We start from the raw sequence: 15,243 nt of genomic DNA, 5'->3' as shown, positions 1-15,243 counted from the left end.
AAGCCTCGAACGAAAAATTGTTATTCTATATTTTCGGCTTCTTTTTTCGCGTAGAATCACCCCCTTTCCGCTTGTACCACCGGTTACCAACCACCCTGTATATTACGTATCCGATGCAAACATTGCCTTATTACTGCATTATTAGATTGCACGCGATCTAATCTATCAGAGATCCACAAATACTCCAATCGTTGGAACATTTTGGAATTTATTATTAGCAGTAAGTTTAATCGGTCTGTTGGTTTTTGCGTCGAAATTTTTCGATCAAAAGGACGGAAGGAAGAAAGAAAACGATACAAGCAACGATTAGAAATGAAAGGATCAGCTAAACGGTGAGTCGTGAAAGCACGTTTGCAAATGGAAAAAGGCTCAAGGATGCTCGTCACATACGGGACATCGTACGTCAATCCGATGAAACAGTAGCGAAGGATAACGTTTGTTATTCTTCGAGAAAACGAAGGAAACGATGGTAATACATCTTACTGAAATTACTGCGACGCGAGAATACAAGTAGAAATATATAAATAGAAACACATATCGAGTCTTGATCGAGTACCTGCCGAGTAAAACGAACAGTGCTTAATCGATATTGGCAAAACCACATCTTGCAAAGCGTTAAATTTGTTAGGAATTATCGTTTGAAAGTTTTTCTTTGTTTCTATCGATCTCGTATATTTCAGCAAAATGGCTTAAAAAGAGAAAAAACAAGGGTAGACAAATATCGGAGCGAACATTTTCGATGAAAGATACGTACAATTTCAGAGACAGAAACGTAGCGGTTTTGTAGCAGTGAGTTTGTCGATACGATACAACTGTAGTTCTCCGAGATTCGTAAGACGAACGAGACGATTCTTGAAACATTCGATTTACTCGACTTTCCATTCTTTTCGCGTTATTCTATATCAGGTTAATGCTGAAATAATGGTACTTTCTATTTTATGATACAAATAGCTCTTCGGCAACGATCCTCCGTTTGTCTACATCCTTTTCTTCCTGCATTCACGAAACAAGACCACCATAAAGATAATTAAGCAGTCGTTGATGAACTTTCACAGGAATTCCGGACGTTTCTGTGTCTCGGAATGACATCGAATTCGCCTGTCGAGGAGCCTTCGATTTGAACGTAACAAGGTTTATAGACCGGTGTGAGCTCGAAACCGATATAAACGCGAAACTGAGTCGATTTACATAATCGATAAAAATCTACATCGTCGACGAGATCAACGTCTATCGTCGAACGGTATACACCGGCATACGAGAAATTTGATTTCTAAAGGAAACGGCAACTCTCTCGAACTCCATCGATCTAAACTTGTCCGGTCTGTTCTAATAATCAAGCAATCTCACACAGCAAGGTACATTCTCTTTCCAACTAATAAATTACAGTTTCGAATCACAGTGCTGAATCGATCTGGTTTCGCGAAGATAACGTATTTCGTCGGTGGAAGAGCGTTTCATCGCTGGAAGAAAGAGCAACTGGAAACAATCTTCTCTAACGTGGCAGAAAATGGCCTTTCGATTTGTCTTGCCAAACAAGCTCCGTCGTATCGTATTCCCCCGCGACGCAACCAATTTAAATGAAATTAAACGCAGCGTGACGTTCCTTTGAGTCATCCAATTAGCGGATCACAGGCGTAGACGATCGTGTGCGAACGTCGGAGGAACATCGACCGAGGTGGCTCGGCTAGTAAACCGAATTATCGGTTTACCGGGCTGATTCGATGATCGAGCGTGTCATTAGGAAAAGACAGCGATGGAAATAGCAAAGCCGGTGCTCCAGCACGTGTTAACCGCGTTATGTAATGCAGTTAGCCGCGAACCTCGTCAAAGTTGTCGGCGAGGCGCTAATTAACAAGGCTAAAAGTGTTTTCATCGATCTGCCTAATTAAAAGTCAGAGCAGTTTGCGAGGATACTTGGCATTGTTGACTTCGGCCGGGCCTGATGGGAATACACGAGCGAAGGAAATTTTCATGAGAATATTTGTTCCGCATGCTACCAAGGCGAGTCTGACAGTGTCCGTGGCCAAGATTTTCCAGTTATTCCAAGCGATTTTGGTATTTTTAACGATCGACGTTTCCCAGACGCTGAAACTTTGCAAGTTCTCGCGATGCGCAAACCCGGCCAACTTCCAAGGTGCTGAGACTTCCAAAGTAGAGCAAATGCCATTAAGCTACTCCTTACGATCCACAAAATTCTCCAAAATCCATAAAATTCCTTACAACTTTGCGATCTCCTCGCACTTCGCCATATACCTCGCTATGTGTACATGTACCTCTCAAACTTCTCGAGACGTTCGGTCGAAACTACGCAGACCCCGCTGAATCCTTCGAAACTTTGACTTGCCCGCGAAAGAAGAGGATTGTCCGAGAAGAACGAGGAGACAAAGGAACGCTGAAATAATTCCGCAAAATTGTCAAGATTAAGAGAACTGCTGGAAGCTTCGTAAACTCGGCGCATTCCTTCGGTATACCTTCCACCACATGATCCTCAAACTTTTCGAAGCCACTTGATGATTCAGAACGCTTCTCGCTACTCCTTCTCAGACTTTTACTTTCCCGCGAAAGAAGAGAAGAATTCGAGGAGAAAAAGGCAACCGACCGGTGCATCATCGGTGACGTAAGGAGCGTCATGAACGTTTCGCGGTACATTCCGCGGTACTCGGCCACGGGAACGGTACCGTTTTCTGCGTGAAAGCAAGCACGTCGGATTTTGTCGTGAACCATCGTGATTCACGCGCAGGCGAAAGGACGACCAGCATCGGATCCTCTCGTTTCTGCGGTGCAGCGTCCAGTTACGTGAGAAACGCGGCTACGCATCCGTTTCAACGGATGCCCGTAACTTACCGAACCCAAGAGGATGACGAAGAAGGATCGTGGGCAGCCGCACGCGCTCCCCTCGTCCGTTTCGCGCATGAACCTGGCGATAAATTTGGAGGAACGAAGTGCTCGCGCGAGAGTAACTGTGAATTGGACATCGTCGATGATTTATGAGATAATTTAGAATGTCTGACGCTTGACTCGATGCTCCAGGTTCAAAGAGTGGACACGCACGCATGGAAATGTCGGTTAACGAGTTGATCGCCAACTTTATACGTTTTGCGCTGCCAGCCACGATAAATTCAAATATACCGTGACGTTTTGTTGTTGAAAGATATAACGCGTTTTGGGCACTTTTTTCCCCGACAATGTTGTCCAAGTCCTTTAACCGTCTTAAAAGATGTGGCAAAACGTCACTGGGGGGAATGAAGACCATCGCTGTTAATTGATCAATGTGTTAATTGTCGCGAGATCTACGTTGCCCTTCTTCGTTAACAACGTCTTGGTGTTTTTTCTTTTTTTTATTTCAATTTTTGAGGTTATGTCAGAAAAGTCTGCGATCAGCGCGAAAGTCCTCTTTAATTCGCCTGGAGATCTCTTCGATCATTACAAAAGCCTTTGTGATATTAGCGAGACGTATGAAAAATTCGAAGAATATCTTCACCGCTTGTTAACGCGTTCGTACGACGATCGTTGTCATAATTTACGTCGTAGTTAACTCGTTAAACGTTTAGCGACGGAAACGACGAAGAGAGGAAGAGAGAGAGAAACGGAGGGAACCACTGTTCGGCCATTAACGAATTCTTATTGAGAAAGGTCGCTGACTAGTGTTTCTCGTGGAGTTCAGGACGACCTCGAAAGGTTGGAACGAGGCCAAAACGAAAATCGACGGGTCCCGGACGAAAGGTGAAAGTTGTTTTTGTCATTCCGATGTTCCAGATCACAATGGCGCCACGACAGATTCTTCGGCGATTACAAAACGTTCCATACCATCTTCGACGTAACTTCCGTCCCACCCAAAATCTTTTATACGAATAAAACAGTCACGCACCTATAAGACGGCAATTTTCGTTCGAATTCTTCGAAGAAAATTCCTGCTCGTTTGCGAAAATAAATTACAGGATTCTCTTCAAGTACAGAGTTCGAAATTCTTAGCAAAGTGTCTCGTCGTCGTTGGTAAAAATAAAGGACAATTCTCCTAGTAATTTCTGTACGGATCCTAAATAAGCGATCTCCTTAATTCTTAAGAAAGAATCTCTTTTAGTCGTTTGTAAGAATACAAAATTTCTGGTACTAAGATCGTAATACCAATCTTCATTCGAAAGTTCATGGAATTTCTACTTCACCGGAAAAGATCGCTAGACCGTTAACAAAATCCCCAAATGTTACTAGTTTCTGTGATCAGAAAACGGATCGGGTATCCCAAGATAGTAAAAATTTCAATGCTGGGAAATTCTTGCGTAATCCTTTGTCACCCTGAGAACTTAGCGAGAAGCGGCGCGCCGTATCTCAGCCAGGAAGCTGGAGATTCCCGTCATTAGAACACGAGTATTCGATCGATGCCATTAATCGATAACATCTACGAATCTGTTCGCGCAATTTGCCTGTTCCTGCGACCTTCCTTTTACTTTAACCGACGATTGAGAAACGAACACGTGTCGTCATATTCTTATTCCAAAATGGGAAACGCTACTGTTACCTACTTACCTCTCGAGAAGACGATTAGGTTAATTTGTGCAACGGTGACCATGATAATTCGTACCAGTTTCCTACCCAACTATTCGCGATACGTAATATTTGAAATAGACTTAGTCGGTATATATTTCTTCGTCGATAAGCGCGTTTAAAAATTGATACTATCTTTTTAATGTAATTTTTATCGCGATAATCTAATTATCAAGTTATCTTGTTATCATTTTTTAATGATAATTTTCGTAGAATATTGTTCGTCGAATCGGTAAAGTTGCGAATACGGAATGCCCTTTTGTGTTTTTACTGATAATCCTTCGTAGAACGTTTGTTCTGCGAACTTACGTCTCAGTCAAGTTGCGCATCAAGGTGAACTTTTCTCGCGTAAATTCTATCTTCATCGATTGGATTCGTGACATTGAAAATTGAGAAACGGTCTTTGTGATTAATTGGACAGCGACGTGTATTCAGATGTATTTCTTCATACTTCTCGGTTGGAAGCATCGCGATAATTCTATCGGCTATAGTTTGAGGTTACGTAATTTTTCAGAGAATGAATTCGAAATTTAGAGGAGATAGCTGTTTTGATATTTTGCCTTGATTACTTTATTCTTTTTTGGAGAGAGTTTCTCGAAGTCTGTCGGATGTTAGGCTTTGCCGACAATACGTAGATCGTTCGCGAATAATCGACCGATATCTCCAACCTCGGAAAGCTCTTGCAGACCGAATATTGAAGGAATATGACAATGTGACATAAATTCTGACAACGATCGTCTAAATAATTTACCAACGAGACAGGATCTGATCTTCATCGGCTGATAGAAAAATGCAACGAAATGCGTATCCGATATCGCTTTCTGATCCGACGAGAATCTGACGAGGATCCGAAAGAATGACAAGAATTTTAATCTCTGTTGGGCAAACAACCTACGGGGAGATATTACTAACAATGATTAATAATCATTTGTTTGTTATTTTATTTTATATACTAATTAAATATTAGTGTTCTAAAGATCGTACCAACAAATGCACTAAATAATCTCAACCACTTTCGGTGAGAAATAAATATACATACACGATTTTATCAATTGATAAATAAGCGAAGCCCGATCGGTGTTCTTACGCCCTCTGCAATGTACTAAGTGAACGTACATGGCTGCATTACTATACGTCGGTAATATCGATATTTCTTATTTGATATATTTTCTAACACGTACTGGATATAAATTGGATCTATTAAAACAGCAAAGATATTAAACAAGATGTTTCAATTTACGTATTAATTTAAACGTAATCACGTATATTTGTAAATCTTATCGACCATTAATACGTCAGTGACAAAGAAGATCGCGGCAAATTGCATTAGATGGTAGCACAGTGCAAGACAAGCGTCATTAACTATATAGAATAGTAATTTGAAACTTTGATATAGATGTTTCTTCTTTTCAAATTGACGCGATATCGATTAACGTCGTAATCGATACGCATACATCCTTTACGAACTCGTAAAACGATACAACTTTCTTCATAATATTAATGCCACGTTACGCGATACCGTTTCCCTTTCTTCCGTTTGCCTTATTTTCGCAAACAAAGATCTTTTAAACAATGAGAAAGCGGCATCTCTCCGGCAAAGAAGATACAGATAAACAAGATCAGAGACTGCGTTCGTCCGCGTTAGAACTCGTTTTACAATTATTCGAAAATCAGTCGAGTCACCCGTGTTTACTCAGTACGTTAACCCCTTCTTCGACCCTTCAAATCGCCAGAAATCTACCTTTTCAAAGGTTGCCTATTGCTCGAAACAAAACCGTTTACGAAATAATCAAACGTTAATTATACTTATTGCACGTTTAAACAAACATTCCATCGACTATATCTTCACGTCCTGTAAATATCCTATATCCCGCAGCCTCTATATACATTTTCAGACCAGTCTTCAATTTTACCGATATAATTATGGCAATCGTAACTCGTTACAACGCGAATGAAATATCAAAACGTTTTACACACAGCGCCAAAGATATACCGTACGTAAACGTTTTCCATGCTAACTGTTCGAGCCTCGAGTACCTACTTACTTTCATGAGCTACCGTATATATACGTAGGTAGGACCACGTGTACGTGCGTGAGCTCGCTTTTACAATTCGCAATCGGCCGCAATATACGGGCAAGAACCGAAAGGGGAAAACTGGTCTTGAGCTGGTCTCGGATTGTCCAGTTATCGACGTTATCTCGTCTCTTTAAAAGGCGACTGTGAAAAGCCTCGGGCAAACCGTTCGCGTTCCAATGATCGATCGGCACCTTCGATCGCAGTTTCCTCCGAGTTTAGCCGGTCATTAGGACCTTAAAGGTCGCCACTGCCATCTGTTCGATCGCCAATACAGGCACACGCTTATATCGCGAATCGTTCGTCTTCCCGTGTTTACCTCGTTCACCTTTAAAACGCCGTCGGACGCCTACGGTGTAGAATTTCAGACGAAGGAAACATTTATTCGGCGAATTATCTCCGCTGAACGATCGTCGTTTCTCGCAAATGTTTTTACAGGATTGAATGGCAAATAGAGACGTCGGATGGTTTGGTTCAGCTTTGGAGTAGGTAATCAGGTTTATTTAAAAATTTACTATCGTTTATTTAATATTTAATCGAGAAATTATAATTATAAAATTTAATGAAAAAAGAAAGTAAGAAGTATGGGAATATTAAAAATAAGGAATACGACGTGGTATATAGTACGCTGATACGGAAGAATATCAGGTTGAGACGTTTGATGCAACGCACTCCTCTGCTTTACAGAAATGTTTCATTTTTCTAACTTATCGACGTAACCAGAGAACGTGTACGAACATGGCGCAACGTGAAATTCGTGAAATTCTTTACAGTTATATACCATACGTGCCATCGCGATTCGTCCAACTTCTCTGTCGAAAAATTGTTGTTTTATTGCTTCACGATGCGACAATTCGTGAGATGAGAAAAAGAACGAAACGTTGGCAAACGTTGGAAAGTTCATCGATGGTCCGAAGTATCTCTTCGTTCGAATCCTCTGATCCACGTGTTTCAGTCGCCTGTATAAAAAATCGTCGCTTCACTCGCCCACGGCTTGTCCATGAAACGAATTAAGCAGAATAAAAAAATTAGCCAACTCTCGAAGCCCATCGACGATTACACGCGCGTGCACTACCGGCTGACTCAGATAAATTACGAGCGGCTAGTGGTTCCCTTACGTACAGGAAGCTCATCTCTTTCTCTCGCTCTTCCTCTCTCCTCGCATCGATTGTCGCGTTAGCAGGAAAATTTTCCTGGAAACACGAAATCCGCAGCGTGACTCATGGTGCCTCCAGCCAGATTCAAGGTCATCGATCCGCCCACCAAACGCCACGCTCCGCAGATCCGTTTCTTTTCGCTATGGCCGGAGTAAAAGAGCCTGAACAAAAGGAGCAAACAGCGAGAAAACGAAAAAGCGGAACAGCAGAAGGGAAAAGGAAAAAGTTTACGAGGGAGGTGGGAGCGGAGCGACAGCAAGAAACTGGAGGATTCAGCGACGAGTAAAAATAAATAGTTTTGCTTCGTCCGTTGCTTTGTTGTTTTATTTTTTTCTTCTTTTTTTTTTATTATTTTCTTTTCTGAGAAACGAATTAAATCGACCGTTTCTCTCGTTTCACCGTGCCTGGTCTTGGATGGTATAAAAAAAAAAAAAAAGAAGAATCAATTTCGTAATTTTATGGTTACCCAACTAGATTTTCAAAAATAGATGGTTTATCGTTTGCAAGATTTATGGATTACGAAATTGTTAGATTTAAATTAAGACGGATGGTAGTGTTTTTTGAGAAAACAATCGATTCTGTTGCGCTTCGTTATTGAAAGATTCAACGAAAGACCTAGTTTAAGTATGCTTAGCCCTGACCTCAACCAGCATAATCCAAGTCTAGCCTTGATTTCGTCCAGGTACAGGCTACTCTCTACATATTCGGAGGTTAGTTTGCTTTCATTGTAAACATAAGTATCCCTAACTTTGCGTAGACCTAGTTCGTGGCGATCCACAATCCTATTGAAATCCGAGTTTGATTTATCGTACGGTTAATAGCGAATCTATTATCGACCGAAATATAGTTAAACTTTAGTTTACAACGTTCGATCCAGAATTTCCTGTTTGATCGTTTCGCGAAATGTTATCCGGAGGGAACGATAATTCTCGTCTGTCTCCGTACGCCAGTGACGCGTCTGATACGACTATCAACCTTACGGGCTATCGTTATTTAATGGTGTAACAGTACAGGCCAAGTTATTGATACGAAGAGCATAAGAAACCGATAGGACCAACATTCCTCCCGGTCGATGCTATTAGGCCAGTGGTAATGGCATTTAACGCTTCTGTTACTTAATTATCAACATAAGCCCTCGTTGTTTCGTGTTCCAATTTTAATTTCACAGTGCGATTACTAGATATTAAACATATCGGTCGATAAAACAGGTGGCTGAGTCTGAAATTTTTATTAATATCGAACGAATACGAACTCTATCGATAAAGCTTTTTCGTGTACGCGTCGCGTACAATATTTTCACCGAAATCGAAATTCGCCGATATTTCTGTTTCCGAAAATGATCGAGAAAAACAGAATTCCTGCGTATCGTGTATTTTTATCGAACGTGTTATTCGAACCGTAGATCCAACAGATAATTGCAGTTATTGTAATTACAGTATCACTGAACCGTTCACTTAGAGATAAGATTGCGATGTTTGTACACGTGAAGACGATACTTTTTTTGTAGCGGACTAATGATCGATCGGTATACCATTGGTCCGGGAACAATTGCTATTGATTGATAAAAAGAATTCTATTTTTTCTTTCTCTTCTTGGCGATAACCAGCGACCTTTAGAATGACGTCCCCAAGTATTCTTGTGATTCTTCAAAAAACATTACAGTTATCTAGAAATCCGCCTTTAAAGTCTACGAGATGCACGCAATAGACTTTGAAACTTCAAAATCTTTTTCCAAAATAATTAACATCTTTTCTCGCGCAACTCGATGCTCGACCGAATCGTTAAACTTCATTTCGACAACTAATTCCCCTAAATACGTGGCACTACGTTTAAATTCCCTTCGACCAATTCGTCAGAATAACAAAGATATATCGCGTCGCAGGTAATTTCCTGATATCCAAAGATAATTATAACCTCGAGCTATGTTGCCAAGGAGAAAATACAGCTACGAAACGTCGAAGGAATAAACCGAAACTCCAAAGAGATCATCAGTGTCCATTGAACAGACTGTCCCGGACAAAGAATCGTCCCGTGTTTCCTCAGGTGTAAGCATGTAGGAGGAGTTGTGCGAGCGGATTGTGAGTCAGCAGGTAAAGACGTGGCGGGGCAGAAAGCTGAAAGAGCGGTTCAAGAGGGCAGGAATCCAGGAGAAACGATCAACGTTCCCGGTGTAACCCCATGAGTCACCGACTTGCCATCCCCCGGCAGCCGCATACCTGCCACCACCTGTTGCGCTCATTTTCTGGGTCGTGCTGCTCGTGCTCGAGTTTCACCCTCTGCCCCTTTTCCTCATCACCGTGGCCAACTATGTTTTTCCATTCTGTTCCACCTTGCGCCGCTTTAAGCTGCAACGAAAGCGATTAGTGAATTTTCAATTGCCCGTTTTCAACGCGAGGGTAGGGGAAAGCGGAAAATGATTGCTACGCGACCAATGTACGCTGGTTCACGACGGTCTTTGAATATCTTTGGAAATACGAATATTTTTGACGAATACTGGAAATTTTTGGAAATTTCATTGCCAGCGAAACGCTGATATTTCGTTAGGAAAGTGTGAAGCGAGCGAGAATCCTAAATGTCCGAGTATCTTTTACGTTACATCGTTGATTAATCATTAGTGTTGCGTCGCGTGATTGGAACCGTGCGACGTCCCTCGGTATTGGGTCGCAAAGGGTCCACTGACCGTTATGTACACCTTCAACAAACCTAAGGTTCCGCCATAAATTGAATCTTATTAGTTTCCAGAAACCATTAATCCTGCAAATATTTTCGGTTTATATCCGGTACTTAAAGCCGGGTTTGGAAATTTCACGAGCTTGCTTGAATTTGGTTAATTCCAGACTGAGAAGTAAATAATCGACGGTAGATCGAGCTACGTGCGACAACTAGTCAAAAATATGGAACGACGTTTTTTCATGAGATGCATCGTCTTCGAGAAAAACTGATTTGAAAATGTATCGCGCGTGTGCATCGCACCAGTTCCTATCCGAACATGTGCGAACATTATTTTCTCGAAAACAAGGTTTTACATGGAGAACTTTGATTCTACGTTTTGTTATGCTTCTTAACGTGCCCCTAATCGTTTACTTATATATAGTCTGTACTTAACCAAGTTCAGGTATACTCTTAACTATTAGGTTGCCCGAAAATCTTCTTTCGTTTTATGAGGGAATAATAGACGCACAACGTTTTTTGTTTTATATTATTTTACGTACGATCCGTTTTGTTCTGTTGAGATAAACACCGCGACATTTCACACACTTGCTTTCACGTTTGTACGAAGGTACACTGTTGTAAAAAGCGAAAGAAAGACACTTTTCGGACAATCTAATATATTTCTCTTTTCAGGAAGAATCGCCCCTTACCGGTTACAGGACACGCTACATACCAAATTATTTATAAAATTGGGCAAAACTGCTAGATAATTTAATGAAACTTGGAAATTGTTGAAAATGACAACTTGAGTTTGCGCCCGCCATCTATATGCAGATGCACTAGTTACAATAAATTGTAACTAGAAGATAGCTCTAGATACAATCGATAGGTTTAATCGATAGGTTTAAGATGTTGTTTTCTTTTTATCCCTAGTCCATGTATGGTAAGAAAGTGCAATAAAGATTTTTCGGCTCAGAACGGTGTGATAGATTCACCCAAAGAATAAAATAATAGCTATTATGATCCTATCTCTGAATACAGAAATAACAACAGAAATTAGTTTCTAATACGCAGCAAAATTAGTATTGCAATCATCGAATAACGATAAAACAAACAATCTGAACATGTCCGTAGAAAATGTACGTTTAAATCACCAGATGTTTCCTGCAATACGTTCGACGTGTGTTAAATATAAAAAAGACGTGTTTTTACGCTAAACGCGCTAACGACGACGCGACTAATTACAACCGGAAACTCACGTGCATCGATTAATTCTCAAAATACTATCTCTACCATCAAATCGATAATTAATTGTCTCGAAACATCGATACGTAGGTGTGTTTCGTAAATCTGTTCATTGAGAAAATCATTCACGTCGACACATTTTTCGTGGAACTACCGTGCAATGAAAGAAACGTTGCCGTAGTACTACGCAATATCGGCGAGTTCCGAGTTCCGAGAAAATTTCATTCACGATCGGTGCAGGATTTACGGCAAAGCGGCGCGCGTAGTTCCGGTTTCTGACGATGATTCACGGCCACTCGAATTCCTTCGAGCGACCTCATTCACTGGATCGATTCTTCCGAGAATCGAAGCCATCGAAAGCATCCACGGATTCCCGCCTTTCTCTACTATTCTACGTCATTCGTGACGTCGATACTTCCTCGTGGTTAGCTTGAACGCGTTAACCAGGAAACACAAGTTGACACGTCTCGCTCGCACTCGTAATCTCATTGACAATGATTTTTCTACTCGGCTCTGTTGTATTCAAATTCATCGATTCCCTTTCGCTCAATTTGAATCGTACGATATTCGTATCCGCGGAAATGGAAATCGCTGCGTTTCCATTTCATTCGTCTTCGTTTGATTTCCAATTACAAGATTACACGTATTTCTGGCCAATAGGTAGCCGGCTAAAGTAGGTTTCGATTGTGTTAGGGTTAACCTTCATCGCGAGGCATAAGCGTCAGGACCGAGGACAACGACGAGAGAAAATAACAGTTAGTTTTTTAACACTAAAACTACCATACCGGTCAAATTGACTGGTTTTACAATTTTATTTTAAAATTTTTACTATGTTATATTTTCTTTCCGCGATGATGTAATGACTTTCGCAACGATAACTAAAAGAATAATATAATAAATTTTATTTCGTTTTTTACGTATTCAAACTGAAAATAATTTTGTATCAATAATTTTGTATCTACTTATACCAATACCAGTGAGAATGACTGGTACTTGTCAAAGCGTAAAAGGGTCCTGCAATCTGTTTATCGAACCCCAATCAACCAGTTTCCTCGTGTTCTACAACTTGTCACGCGTTTTTCAAATTTTTACCGCGTATCATCCGATACGACGATATCAGTTATCAGGAAAATTCCGAATCGATCGCTAGATCGCTAGATACTAACACTAGCAACACCACACCAGTCAAAATGACTGGTTCTACAATTTTATAAACGTGTCAATCCTCGTTTAGGGATCCCAGATGGATTAATACTACCAAAAATGTACTACATAGCATTGAATTGCTTCTGTAAGAAAGTAATAAATCAATAAATATAAAAATATTCTATCATCACGTATTTTCTAAAGACCAGTCATTTTGACTGGTTTTGGTAGAAATAGCTTCGTGTCAACTATCGGTAGTTCTAGCGTTAATTATTAAAGCAAGTATTCAATTATAAAAATACTCATAGTAATGAGCTAAGAAGAAAAAGAATTTTAGAAATTCTATCGCCGTCCAGAGCACATCGAACCAACGTCTAATTGAAGGGCGTGGCGTTCTGGCTGCGGTTTTACTTTTAATGGATCGGTGATCGTTTGTAACAGCAATTCCAGACAGCTGGCCGCTTCATTAACGATCACGTAAGTGATTCGTACCTGCTGGTATGCCAGGCCATTCGGATTGTCGCATAGATACGTGACTCACGTACTTGTCGAATGGATAAACAACGTTCCAACGGAGATCCCATGTTTTCGATAATATTTGAACGGTATCCAGTTACGGTGTTCCCGATCTCGAACCGAACACCGGTTCGATGTCGTTCCACAAACCGTCCTGGTTGCTACCTGAAATATATTTTTCTCCTTTTAATCAACAATTGCAATTGGATTGGGTTTTACAAGAATTATTTCACAGTCGATGATGGTGGATTTACGATCAAACCATGTACGCACATACCAGAAATTTGGTTTACCAGCAATTTTATTTGCCAGATAATTAATCGTCTTTTTGTATGTTCGTCGTTTATCTTGTTCTAGTATCAATAATTTGATACGAGAAACAATCGATGTAATATTAATAATTTCTAAATAGAAGATAGAACTAATGAAGAGGTAAACGAACCTCAGTTTGGTGTCGTTCCACAAACCGTCCTGTTTGCTACCTGAAATATATTTTTCTCCTTTTAATCAACAATTGCGATTGGATTGGATGTTTCAAGAATTATTTCACAGTCGATGATGGTGGATTTACGATCAAACCATGTACGCACATACCAGAAATTTGGTTTACCAGCAATTTTATTTGCCAGATAATTAATCGTCTATTTGTATGTTCGTCGTTTATCTTGTTCGAGTATCAATAATTTGATACGAGAAACAATCGATGTAATATTAATAATTTCTAAATAGAAGATAAAACTAATGAAGAGGTAAACGATCCTCAGTTTGGTGTCGTTCCACAAACTGTCCTGTTTGCTACTTAAAATATATTTTTCTGCTTTTAATCAACAATTGCAATTGGATTGGATGTTTCAAGAATTATTTCACAGTCGATGATGGTGGATTTACGATCAAACCATGTACGCACATACCAGAAATTTGGTTTACCAGCAATTTTATTTGCCAGATAATTAATCGTCTATTCGTATGTTCGTCGTTTATCTTGTTCAAGTATCAATAATTTGATACGAGAAACAATCGATGTAACATTAATAATTTCTAAATAGAAGATAAAACTAATGAAGAGGTAAACGAATCTCATTATCGAACAATCGTCTTTGAGTGCTCTCGTCTGATTGTTTATTGCTACGAAAGATAACGGTGTTACGAACGGTGGGGAAACTCGTGACGTATTTTCGTTATCCTTCGATATCGAGATAGGAACACGACGCAATAGGCATTTTACGCGTACGCTACGATAACAGTTTCGACTGATAAGCGACGATAAAAGAGAAACAAAGAGTTAGAACGCACAGAATGCAGCGATGTCCTTTAACGAGAAAAATTCACCTTATCTGTTCCTGTGGCCAGCGTAACGCTTTGTTTTTATCGTTATACGTTATCGTTATCTATTCGTAGATAACGGCGTAATCGTGAACATTGTACGACCTCATTTCGCCTCGTAACCATTTCATAACGTAGCGTCCTACGCTATTTTTCATTTTTCTCTTGCCAAGCAAATGAAACGACAGTTTATCTGCGACGTAAAATTAATTGAATTTAATCGAATCGAATCGAATTCAACCGAATCGAACTGAATTTCGTGGAAGATCGGCAGATTAATTAGAAACGATTGCGAAGTATTTCAGTCGATGAAACCGACTTAGAATTTCAGAAAAAGATATAACGCGTTGGAATTTAAGGAGATTTGTTAGAATAATAGAAAGAGGTCTACTTTTTTTTTAGATCTGTTGTTATAGCAAAATTCTCTCTTCTCTTATTCTTATTCTCTTATTCTCTGCTTCTTTCGATCGCCAATGTGTTTATGCGAGAGGCTGAGGAAGAAAACGACTAGATTCTTCTGCAAGTTGATGAATTGCGTTATTTATTTGCACAAAAAGATGGTTCAGCAGTAAACTCGTTTAGAAGCA

At 40.1% G+C, this 15,243-nt stretch overlaps 1 long non-coding RNA gene across 1 annotated transcript in view; it reads right to left on the bottom strand.

Moving 5' to 3' along the window:
• Window positions 1-7,142: 7,142 nt before the first annotated feature.
• LOC117158862 (uncharacterized) overlaps window positions 7,143-15,243 on the bottom strand; it is a 41,613-nt gene continuing 33,512 nt past the window's right edge. Inside the window, exons 2-4 of the long non-coding RNA XR_013059193.1 lie at window positions 13,310-13,498; window positions 7,740-10,119; window positions 7,143-7,610 (exon numbers count right to left, since the gene is read on the bottom strand). This is a non-coding gene — a long non-coding RNA (uncharacterized LOC117158862). The remainder of the gene's footprint in view (window positions 7,611-7,739; window positions 10,120-13,309; window positions 13,499-15,243) is intronic.

Source organism: Bombus vancouverensis, chromosome 9 (genome assembly GCF_051014615.1).
Source record: "Bombus vancouverensis nearcticus chromosome 9, iyBomVanc1_principal, whole genome shotgun sequence".
Lineage (NCBI taxonomy): Eukaryota > Metazoa > Arthropoda > Insecta > Hymenoptera > Apidae > Bombus > Bombus vancouverensis.
The sequence above is the reverse complement of the archived record's forward strand: the minus strand, read 5'-3'. Positions and strand labels throughout refer to the sequence as shown.